At 38.1% G+C, this 11,940-nt stretch overlaps 1 long non-coding RNA gene across 1 annotated transcript; it reads right to left on the bottom strand.

Annotated features, from left to right (window-relative positions):
- Positions 1 to 4,506: 4,506 nt before the first annotated feature.
- On the bottom strand, positions 4,507 to 8,546 carry LOC127539070 (uncharacterized). Its single transcript, XR_007947822.1, has 2 exons — positions 8,189 to 8,546; positions 4,507 to 6,035 (listed from the first exon to the last, which is right to left on the bottom strand). It is a non-coding gene; the product is annotated as an uncharacterized LOC127539070 (long non-coding RNA).
- Between the last annotated feature and the right edge of the window lie 3,394 nt (positions 8,547 to 11,940).

Genomic DNA, 11,940 nt, shown 5'->3' on the forward strand with positions numbered 1-11,940 from the left:
ATATTTTTTCTTTTTCCTAGGACAGTGGTTATTGAAAGTATGGGATGTGTGTGTGTGTGTGTGTGTGAATGACTATGAGTACTATTTATTAAGTACAATAAACCTCTTGATGTAGTCATTACAGAAACCTAACATAAGGTCATGGTTACCACTGGTCTCAAGGATTTTTGATTTGGTTTGGTTTGAGGAATCTTCCTTCAGCTAAATAATTCACTCTTTTATAACAGTCACTTTTCAGGGACAGCAAATAAATGAGGTTTCAATGGAGCAAAGTAATGATGTTGATGTAATATAACTTTAGGAGTGAAAGCAATGATTTTGAGGTCCCCTGATCTTGGGGGGGGGGTTCTGTTCTAACAATAAATCGGTAATTCTAAATCTTCTGGCCTTGGAATCTGCCTCAGGAACTTCCCACACTCCCAATCTAAGAACAAGAATCTGTCTGACTCTGAATAGACCACTCCTCAATTCGTTGCTGATTGTCAGATAGTTTTTGGCCACAGACCAAACCCCTGAGATAATAGTGATAATCTATTGGTCAGCGAGAACCAAATTTGGAGAACACTCCTACTTCTGGGCCACAGAAATCAGCATGTCAATGATAGAAAGCTGGATAAAAGTGTCCTCTCTCTTAGTATTCTGCTAAATTCTCTTGGAATTTAATCCCTTTGTAATGGCATTATGATTACAATAAAACTTTGCCCCTTGATCAGGAAATGGGTTCAAACTTACTGATTCTTTTGAGATACCTCCTGAACACTAGTCTATGATCGCAAATTTTTGGCCCTTTCCAACCTCAGTATTGTCAGTTGGCCAGCAACAATGAAGCAGGAGAGAAATAGTGGAGAATAGAATCACTTCTTAAGGGGGTAGTGAGCTAGACAAGTCTTTCATTTTTCATGATTATACTCACTTTGAGATAGCACCTCCTTTCCTTACCAAAATTGGCTGATGAGATGCTCTCCTCTCTGCTGAGAGAAAAAGTTTTCTAGCTTACTTTGTCCCACAAAACTCCCATCTCCCTGATCTTTAATACTGAATTTCTAACTAAGAAAATTACACTTCCCACATATATTTGCCAATAAGGAACTACATTTAATTTTTTTTAAGGGGGTGAGGGATGAATATGATGAACTCAGAGAAATATGAGAAGTGTATGAATTTATGCAAATGGAATAAAATAGAATCAGGAGCACAATATATACAAGGATTATAATAATGTGAAAGAAAACACAATTGTTAGTCGATAAATATTTATTAAGTTCCTACTATGTTCTAGGCACTGTGCTTTATGCTGGGGATACAAAAAGAGGCAACAGACATTACTATCTTTAAGAAGAAGTCCATAATTCAATGAGGTATGTGTGTGTGTGCATGCACACGTGTATGTAAGAGATAATAAAGTACAGCTGAACTTAGAATGCACTGACCATTATTGTTTCCTGAGTTCAGATGATGTAGCACACATCACTTCTCTCAATAGAGGACTATGGCTACTAAATGTTGCAGGAGTAATTCTTTTGTAGCTTATTTTTCTTTGTTACAAAAGAGGATTCTGTAGTGAAGAGGTTGGGGTGAGATGTTTACATGGAAAAAGACTATGTAAAAATAAAAGACATCAATAGAATTTGGTCTTTTAAAGTATGTATTGAATTTAACACATTAGTTCCTCTCCTATTTGCCTGTTCCTTCTTTTCCTGTGTACTCTTTTAAAAGTGTTCATTTCTATTTTTTTCTTTCTTGTTTATTTTGTTTGAAAACAAGTTTAGTGCTCTTAGCACAGTGCCTGGCACATAGCAAAACATTTAATAAATATTATTTGAATAATTGATTGATTTGCTAACATTGTCCCTCAAGTCCCACAAATCTCCTGTTCTCATACAAAAATAAAATGAAAGATTTGTCTTATAATAGTAAATGTACTCAAGCAAACAAATCTACACACTGAGAATGTTTGGCTTATTCCAGTCTAATCTGTAATCTCTCTGCCAAGAGATGGATATGACTCATCTTCATTCTTCTAGAGTTATGATTGATCTTTGCATTAATCAGAGTTCCTAAGCCTCACAAAGTTGTTTTCCTTGATTGATGTTGTATTCCTTATATAAGTTGTTCTTATTCTTTCCTCTGCATCAGTTCATATAATTCCCTTATATATCTATGGATCTATCTCTTTTATTATATGTTGTTGTTGTATCATTTTTCAGTTGTGTCTGAACTATCCATGAGTTTTCTTACCAGAAATACTGATATGGTTTGTCATTTCATTCTCTAGCTCATTTTAGAAATGAGGGAACTAAGGCAAACAGGGTAAAGTGACTTGCCCAGCTTCACACCTCTAACAATTAAGGTTAGATTTGAACTCAGAAAAATGAGGCTTCTTAACTCCAGGCTTGATACTCTATCCACTATGCCACCTGCCTGCCTTTTGTTATATGTTACATAGAAGTAATATCCCATTACCTTCAAATACGGGAAGTTGTTTAGGCAGTCTCTATATAAAAAATAAGCTGGACTTGGACTTTGAACTGGACTGTTACAATAAAATAAAAGACTACATCTATGGAGCAAATTTGCAAGTGTGAACTGATAAGTTCTTTTTTTTATAATAATATAATTTTATTTTTTAAATACATACAAAGATAATTTTCAACATTCACCCTTGCAAAACTTTGTGTTCCAAAATTTTCTCTCTTCCTCTACATCTCCCCCTCCCCAAGACAGCAAGTAATCCAAATAGGTTAAACATGTTCAATTCTTCTAAACATATTTCCACATTTATCATGTTGCACAAGAAAAATCAGCTGATAACAGTTCATTGACACATTCTCTACAGTGCCAAGTTAGACAATGCTTGCCAAAAATTGATAGTAGCAGTAGCCAACCATGAATTAAACATTAGATAGCAGTCAGGGAAGACTGAAGTGAATGTAGAATGAATGTAGAAGCCCTGTCCCAAAAGCCACCTAACACCAAGGCTATGTGAGTGAAGGAGAGAAAGCTATCTATAACACCCTGGGTGTGTTTAGTAGAACTAAAACTGTGGCTGTAGAAAAAAAGGGAGGACAATGGAAAGTTTGTGACTTCAAGCAGACAGCATGCCAGCTGAGATCTCATTTTAATGAATTGACTTTATTTCAGTTGTCTGTATGACTATCATTAAAATCTGATTCAATTTCATTTAATTAAATAAGCATTGAAGTGCCTATTATGTGCCAGGTACTGTGCTAAGCACTGATACAAAAAAAGGCAAAAGATAGATCTTATCTTTAAGGAGCTTTCAATCTAACAGGAGTTAGCATACAAAGATATAAAAATATATACACAAATATATGTGTATATATGCATATGTACACATAGAAAGCAAACTAGATGTAGTAAATAAGGCTATATGTAAGAAAAAAATTAAAAGAGAAAAAAATTGGAATTAAGAAGTTTTGGGGAAGGTTTCTTGTTGAAGGTAGGATTTTAGTTGAAACTTGAAGGAAGCTTGGAAGGTTAGTAGACAGAGCAGAGACTGGATAGCCTGAAAAAATGAGCTAAGAGCTAAGAGATGGAATGTCTTGTTTGAAGAACAGATGCTGATTTAAAGTACTTCTAGAAGTAATGTAAGCCAAGAAACAAGCAAATGATGTAAAGGATTCAAGTTTCATTCTCTTGAAAGCATCTTACTGTTGAAAAAATAGAAGAAATTAATAACTGTGCAGTGGAATGTTGTACCAATTTGTAATTAATTCAACATATGGTACCAGATGAAAATTAATGCTACCCAAAACAAAATTCTCTATGGTCATAAAAGCTTTCCATGATAGTTTTGGATATTTGGATCAGGACAAGACCCGGGAGCTGTAAAAAACTAAAAATAAGATCTCATTAGTCTAAGGTACCTACAGATATAATTGAAAAATGTGAGATATGCTAAGAAAAGTATTACCAACACATGTTGCCTATTTAGAGAATGTAAGCATTGACAAATGTTTGAAATTTGTTGGGATTTTCTGCCTCTGAAAGGAGATAATAAGAACTTAAAACAAATCTTTGTGGTAATGGACCACTTCACAAGGTATGTGACAACACATCTAATCAGGAATCAGAAACCTTCAATGATTGCTAAAATGTTGTGGGAGACATATTTCTCAGTGAATATAACCTTCCTACTAAAATCACTTCTGACAAGAAAGACCTTGAAAATATATTTCTCAAAGAGATATCAGCTTTGATGTCAGGAAGTCTACACTGTCATCCTGAAAGAGACCCAACTGCCACACTGTTGAAACATGTTAGGTTCACTAAAATGAAAATTAAAATTCAAATGCAGTCAACATGTGGCATCTCTAATACATACCAGAAATGATGTCAGCTGTGCTTACAAGTAGTTAGGTGTATCAGAAAAGGAAGAAACAGCAGATGTACATAATCAATATATCTCTTAGCAAAGAGAGAGAAGCTAAAAGTTTATCACCTAGCTACAACTTCCGCTCAGAAAAGTGTCAGCAGAGACAAACCCAGGATGTAATGCCTTTATTCATTTTGTATGTGTGCACTTCCAAAAGAAGATAAAATTTTGTTGAGCAATCTTGGTGTTTATGGGATTATATACATTAGCAGATTGTGAATACTACTACATACTTAGGAGAGAGTGGGCAATTTACCTTGTCACAGAATATCCCCTTGTAAGGGTCTCGCTATTCACCAAGAGGGTCTCAACTGAACTCTTACCATACCAGGTCTTCGGATGGCTCCAGCACAACTCTCTTTAGCTGTGTTCTTTCCCCACAGAGCACCCAGGACACCAGATGTTGTTAAACACAGCAAGCATTTATTGCCATTGTCTCTCTATTCTCTTTCACCTCCATACAATTCTCTTTCCCTATTCCCTTCAGTTCTCTTCTGCAATTCCCTCCTCCTTGCTTTCCTCTCCCTTCTTATATATCCTCCCCATGGCATGGTTACAATTACTTATATGGGCCCCATCTGCATTATTCCCCACCTAGATTGCCTTGATAAGTTACAGGAGTTACCTATTTCTGGGTAAGCGCCTTCTTAGAGCTGCTTTTCTGTCTTTATTTCATGAGCATATCCTGGCCCTCTGGTCCCTCCATGCCATGTATCTAACAAATCCCCTTTCTTGTTTTGCGGGAACCACTCATGTCACAGGAAAGGGAAACCCCATTCACAGTACACAAGCATAGGGAAGGCTCAGTCTTGTATGGAGCACGGTCATGACCAGGACTCCCAAACATCCTTAACTCAAACCCCGTGTCCGCTGTCTGTGATTCCCAACTTCTTTGGGAGACAGTATCTTACTCAATCAATTCTATGGCATGGACAGTGACCTGAGGACAGGGATGCCATTGTGCAAAGGCATTCATAAGAGCCCTTCTTATCAACACATTGATGCATAACAATAGACATGGCAACCACATAAGCACTACAAAAAAGATTATTATAGTAAACAAAGTGCTGTAAAGCCAAGAAGACAACACAGACAGATGAGAATGCATCACATCATCAGGCAATAATTCCTCAATTTGATTAAACTCATTGGTGGCTAACAAAGCTCCACGGAGGTGATCCCATACATTCACCCAAGTGTTATTAAGGGCCATACAAAGGTGTGACACATATAGGACGATAAGCAAAATGGCATGGTATTGAGGCAACAAGCTTTGTAATACTAACTCATCCCCCAACCATTCTATTGCAATTTCAAGAGTCTTTTGTCCCCAACCCTGCACCACCGGTGGTCTCGCTGTCATCTCCCAGGTCCATTGTCTCTATTAATTGGCCAGGCATTGTGCTGGTGCCACAGAGTTACTCCACTTTCTTTGTGCTATCACCCCTGTGTTGAGACTCATGAGAGATAACAGTCTCAGCAGAGACTGCAGTTCTCCTTTCCATCTCTGCTTCTGGTCTTGGGAACTTCTTCTTTGCGGCTTCTTCTGCCTCTTCTTCTTGTTCTGTTCGATCTCGTTTATCTTCTCTGATGACTCAGATTCTTCTGGTCGGCTCCCACTGCTCACGTCCATTTTCATCTGTAACAATAAGAGCATACCCCGGACCCTAATATCCTGACTGTCTCTGGACCTATCCAATTTGGGGTCTCAGTCGTCCATTTCAACTTAAGTACTGCTAGCTGCACAATGGCCCCCATTAGTTTGTTTGTAAAGTCACTCCCATATCTTGCATAATATCTCTTTCCCATAAAGATGTAGACAGGCCTGTGATAACCAGAGGATGAAATCTACCTTCCTTATCATCTATTCTCCATGTTAACAGGTTGCAAAATCGAAAAGCTTGCTGCTGACCACCTACCCCCTTAACTCCTACCCGGCCTTTATATATGGGCCAAGAAGGAGGCCATTCCTCTGCCAGAACCACTGACACATCCTCTCCTGTATCTAACATACCAATAAAATTTTTACCCTCTATTTGGATTGTTAGCAGTGGCCGAGTATCTTGGATAGGCTGCACCAATGCTAACAGGGGTTCTGAATTGCTTAAAGGAATAACTCAGGCTATTGGCTGCTGGATATCTATCCTAGCAGGCAATGCATGTGGGTTTGTTACAGAAATGATATTTTCTTCAGGATATAAAACAGTGGTATGAACTATTACCACAGAAGGAGCAGGCAAACTTACAATTAAACATTTATCCCCCCTCTTTGGAACTTCTATCTCAATATCAATTGTTGAAAATGGGGGCAAGACCATTTCTGGGACTGTTATGCCTACCAGGTATTCTTGACCTGAAGCTGCTGGAAAGCTGCCTGGTACTCTCTCAAGGGGGGTGGGGGGGAGAGGGGGGAGTTCCTGGGAATGGCTACTTCCTCCTGGGTTCAGGAAATGCAGTTGGGGGCCCCACAGGGTCCCTGCACCCATTTCCTGCCTGTTGTTTCTTCCTGCTTCTACCAAACTTAGCAATGTGCCCCACCTTCCCACATGCAAAACATGTAGGTCTATCTTCCATTGCTGGTGGCTTCTTACACTGTGCCTATATGTGTCCCAATTTGCCACACTGGAAACTTTTTTGATTCTGCAACCTCCCTCTCATTCCCGCCGTTACCCCTTGAGCAATTACCCCGGCCATAGTTTCTAGTTGGAGGGTCTCATAATCCACCTCACTGCATCTCTCAATCACTTCTGTTAAGGGTGCATCTTTAGGGAGAGATTGGGTTAACTTCTTACAAGTCTTATTCATTCCCTCTCTTAGCAACTGCTAGAAAATAACCTTCCCTGGCTCCCCAGGGCCAATGAGCCGGTTCACTGTAACTTTCAGCCGGGATGCATAATCTTGGATAGACTCACGCGACCCTTGTTTAATAGCTGACAGCTGTTGCTATCCTACTCCTTCCTTCTCAATCTTTCCCCACGCTCTAATAGCACAGGCTCCTATACCAGCCTAAGAAACATTGGTATAAGTTCTTTGATCATCAATGGAAGAATAAGGACCTGTTCCCATAAAAACATGGAAAGCATTCTCAGGATTAGGCAAATTATGGAGAAAAGCATAGATTTAAAATGAAAGTAAAGAATTATATATTCCATTTAGTCAAAAAAGCCATAATGGAGATGGTCCATATAATTAACACCTTGCTTCATGTATATTTTCACGAAGCTGTAATGTCAAGATTAAGGTTTGTCTGTTAGCAAACTCACTACTAAATAACAGGAGGGAAAAGGAAAAGGAAACGGGACATTTGACCAATAGTGAGCTTCCTTCCTTCCTTTACTCTTCAATAAAAACCCCATGAGGTTTAGAATGAGGACTCTAAAAATTCCTTGTACTTAAAGATTAAAAAGTTGCAGGGGCAACGTCCTTAAAAAATTCAGGGTCTTCTTTCTTTTAGGAGGCCATTTGCAAGCCCACCACTCCCCATGTCTTGTAATCAAATCCCATATGTTCCAACCAAGGGGAAGACGTCCAGAGCTTCTCTATAAATTGTCTCAAATCTCTATATAGACTTATATCCCCTGCCCTTTAACTAAGTCATAAATCTGGTGTGCATAGACTGCACTATCTCCGGGTTTTATGATGGGGACCGATTTATAACTCCTCCAGTTTCTTGCAATTGCAAGGCTGTGAGGACTGCCTCCCAGGGACCCCCATCCAGCAGAATGTCTCCATTTAGGCTGCCAGTTGTAAGGGTCCCTCTATTCACCAAGAGGGTCTCAACTGAACTCTTACCATACCAGGTCTTCCGGACTCTCTTTAGCTGTGTTCTTTCCCCACAGAGCACCCAGGACACCAGATGTTGTTAAACACAGCAAGCATTTATTGCTATTGTCTCTCTATTCTCTTTCACTTCCATACAATTCTCTTTCCCTATTCCCCTCAGTTCTCTTCTGCAATTCCCTCCTCCCTGCTTTTTTCTCCCTTCTTACATATCCTCCCCATGTCGTGGTTACAATTACTTATATGGGCCCGATCTGCGTTATTCCCCACCTAGATTGCCTTGATAAGTTACAGGAGTTACCTATTTCTGGGTAAGTGCCTTCTTAGAGCTGCTTTTCTGTCTTTACTTAATGAGCATATCCTGGCCCTCTGGTCCCTCCATGCCATGTACCTAACATGTTCCATAAGGGGAGGGGCAAGTAGAGAGGGCAGTAAAGATGATTCATGATTATTGTTCTGTAAGAGATGACTAGAGGTATAATTTCAGAGAGGCCTGAAGAGACTTACATGAACTGATGCTGAGTGAAATGAGCAGAACCAGGAGATCATTATACACTTCAACAACGACACTATATGATGATCAATTCTGATGGATGTGGCTTTCTTCAACAATGAAAGGATCCAAACCAGTTTCAATTGTTCAGTAATGAAGAGAATCAGCTACACCCAGAGAGAAAACTATGGGGAATGATGTGGACCACAACATAACATTTCCACTCTTTCTCTTATTATTTGCTTGCATTTTTGTTTTTCTTCTCAGGTTTTTTTTAACCTTCTTTCTAGATCTGATCTTTTGAGCAACAAAATAACTGTATAAATATGTATACATACTTTAACATATTAACATGTATTGGACTACCTGCCATCTGGGGGAGGGGGTGAGGAAACATTGGAACAGAAGATTTTGCAAAGATCAATGTCAAAAAACTATCCATGCATATGTTTTGTAAATAAAAAGCTATAATTTTAAAAAATGCTCCTCCCCAAAAAAGTAAAGATGATTCATAGACACCACTTTTTGCCAACAGATAAATTAATTAATTCTGGGAACAGACAGAGTTTGATGGACAATTTCCTCAATAGATCATAAATAAAGAGTTTGTCTACTTATAAGTGCAAAGTTTATCTGAACTAGAGAATGGTACAGAAAGACATTTCAAGTGAAAAAAGACTGATATCCTTTGATTCAGCAATTCCATTGCTAGATCTATATATCAATAAGATTTTTAAAAGGTGACGGGAGAACTTATTTGGACAAAAATATTTATAGCAGCTTTTTTTTGAGATGGCTAAGAATGGAGATCAAAGGTATCCACCCATCAATGGGAAATGGCTGAACAAGCTGAGGCATATGATTTTGATGGAATATTATTGTTCCATAAGAAATGACAAGCAGAATGATTTCAGAAAAATCTGGAAGTGCAAAATTCCCAACTTCAAAAGGAATGTAGCCTCCTTTTAAAAAACTTTTTTTAATTGTATTTTTTTCCAAATACACGTAAAGACAGTTTTCAACATTCATCTTTGCAAAACCTTGAGTTCCAAATTTTTCTCCCTCTCCTCCCCTGTTCCTCCCCCCAAGATAGCAAGCAATTTGATATAGGTTAAATATATGCAATTCTTCTATATGTATCTCCATATTCATCATGTATGCAAAAAATTAAATCAACATCAACAAAAATAAAAATATTATACTTTGATCCACATTCACTCTTCATAGTTCTCTCTCTGGATGTAGATAGCACTTTCTATCACAACTCTATTAGAATTGCTTTGACTCACCTCATTGTTAAAAAGAGTCAAGTTCATCACAGTTGATCATCACATGATCTTGTTGTTCCTGGGTATAATATTCTCTTGGTTCCACTCATTTCACTTAGCATCAGTTCACATAAGTCTTTCCAGCATAGCCCCTCTTTTACAAGGATTTAGAATACATCTGAATATGTCTGCAGCAAAGGATAGGAGTCATCAGTGTATTCTGATTTAAGGATGGATGTTGGATGTTGTGTTTGGATTTTGTGAGTGTTTCTTAGTATCAATAACACTGATAGTTTTTCTGAATTTGAACCAACCTTGCAGTTCTGTTATAAATCCCACTTGGTCATGGTGTATTATCTTGTTAAAGTAGATTGATTCTTTAAGAAAAAAAATTTTTTTTTTTTTACTAGAGAGGATGGATAATGGACATCTCAAAATAATTCAGCAGTGAGCTACATGCTCAAAGGGTGAAAAGATCTACGCTATGAACAAAGAAGGAGATGATGGGAGAATGACTGTCCCTCTATTAGCCTCCCCAGTACTATTTCTACTATGCATATTGCCATAATTATAAATTTGCAGATTAGATGCTAGATGAAGAGAGAGAAGCCTATAGCCAAACACCATAAGACTGCTGAAAATCATTGCAGGGTGGAAGTGGCTATTTCTGTTTGCTAATGACAATGATGAAATCTCTCTCTTTGTCTCTTACCTAGTTCTGACTCATCAGAGTAGACTATATTTCTTTTTTCATACCTATTTAAAAGCATCCATTTTCTCTCCTTGGCATGCATTTTCAAAAGAAACTTTTCTCTAAAATATCTATTGTTCTGTTCTGGAGGGAATTGGGTGCAGCTGAGAGGCTATGGCCAATCAAAGACAAAGAGGGAGATAATTCTTTTAAAGAGAACGGATCAACAACTGAAGTTTTCAGATGAATTAGAAAGATTTTTATTCTCCCCAAAATAGAGGAAAATTCAGTTAATCTGGAGCATCTTGGGTTTCCTTGAGCACAAAGTGGTAGAAGAAGCTTTATAAATAGAAGCAAGAAAAAATCAATTTGAGAAAGTACTGTAGTACCAATTCCCTTCTCCATTGCCTCTCCCGGTAAGAGCTCAGTCCTCACCCCATCTCCCACAAGAGACCTTGGAGTTACAATCTATCTATCTATCTATCTATCTATCTAAATATATAAATAACCATGGAAAGTCAGAAGAGAGGAACTGTGAAAGAGGGACATGAGAGGCAAACTTCTACCCCTAATTGATCTTAGAATTTCCTGAGAAAAAGGAGGCAATTAGTCATGAGCTCTACTTCTTCCCTTTCTCTTCATCAAAAACCCCCTTGACATTATCCCTCAGTCTCTCTTCCTTTCTCTCAGTCTCTTCTTCCTGCCAAGATCAAAGTTCCAACTTCTCAAAGTGATTACCAAAGTGATCCCCTCTCCCTAATCTTTAACATCTCACTCTTCTAGTTTCTTCCCTACTGCTTTGATAATTATCCAAGTATCCCCATCTATCCACCCATCTAGCTAGCTACTTATCCATCCATCAGCCTATCTATCTATTCATCTACCCATCTGTCTACCTATCTATTTATCCATCCATCCATCTATCTATATCTTCATTAGACCCTAACTCTCCTTTCTTAACTGGAATTGTAGAGAAGCTATCTATTTTTGTTGCCTCTATTTCATCCCCTTTCTTCTCATTCCTATGCAATCTGGCTTCTGGCCTCATTATACAACAAAACCTGTCCTCTCTAGGCTATCAATGATCTCTAAATTATAAAATCTGATAGTCTTTTCTAAGTCCTCATCCTTTTCCAACTAACATTTTACACTGCTAACAATACTTTGTTTCTGGATATTCTCCCCTTTCTGGTTTTAGCTCTTTTCTCTTCTTTCTCCTTATACTTTCCCTTTTGTTGACCTCATCAACTCCCAGTGTTTTCATTGCCATCTTTCTAACAGTTCTAAATATCCACCACAGTCTTTCCCCTGA

Source organism: Antechinus flavipes, chromosome 5 (genome assembly GCF_016432865.1).
Source record: "Antechinus flavipes isolate AdamAnt ecotype Samford, QLD, Australia chromosome 5, AdamAnt_v2, whole genome shotgun sequence".
NCBI classification, from domain to species: domain Eukaryota; kingdom Metazoa; phylum Chordata; class Mammalia; order Dasyuromorphia; family Dasyuridae; genus Antechinus; species Antechinus flavipes.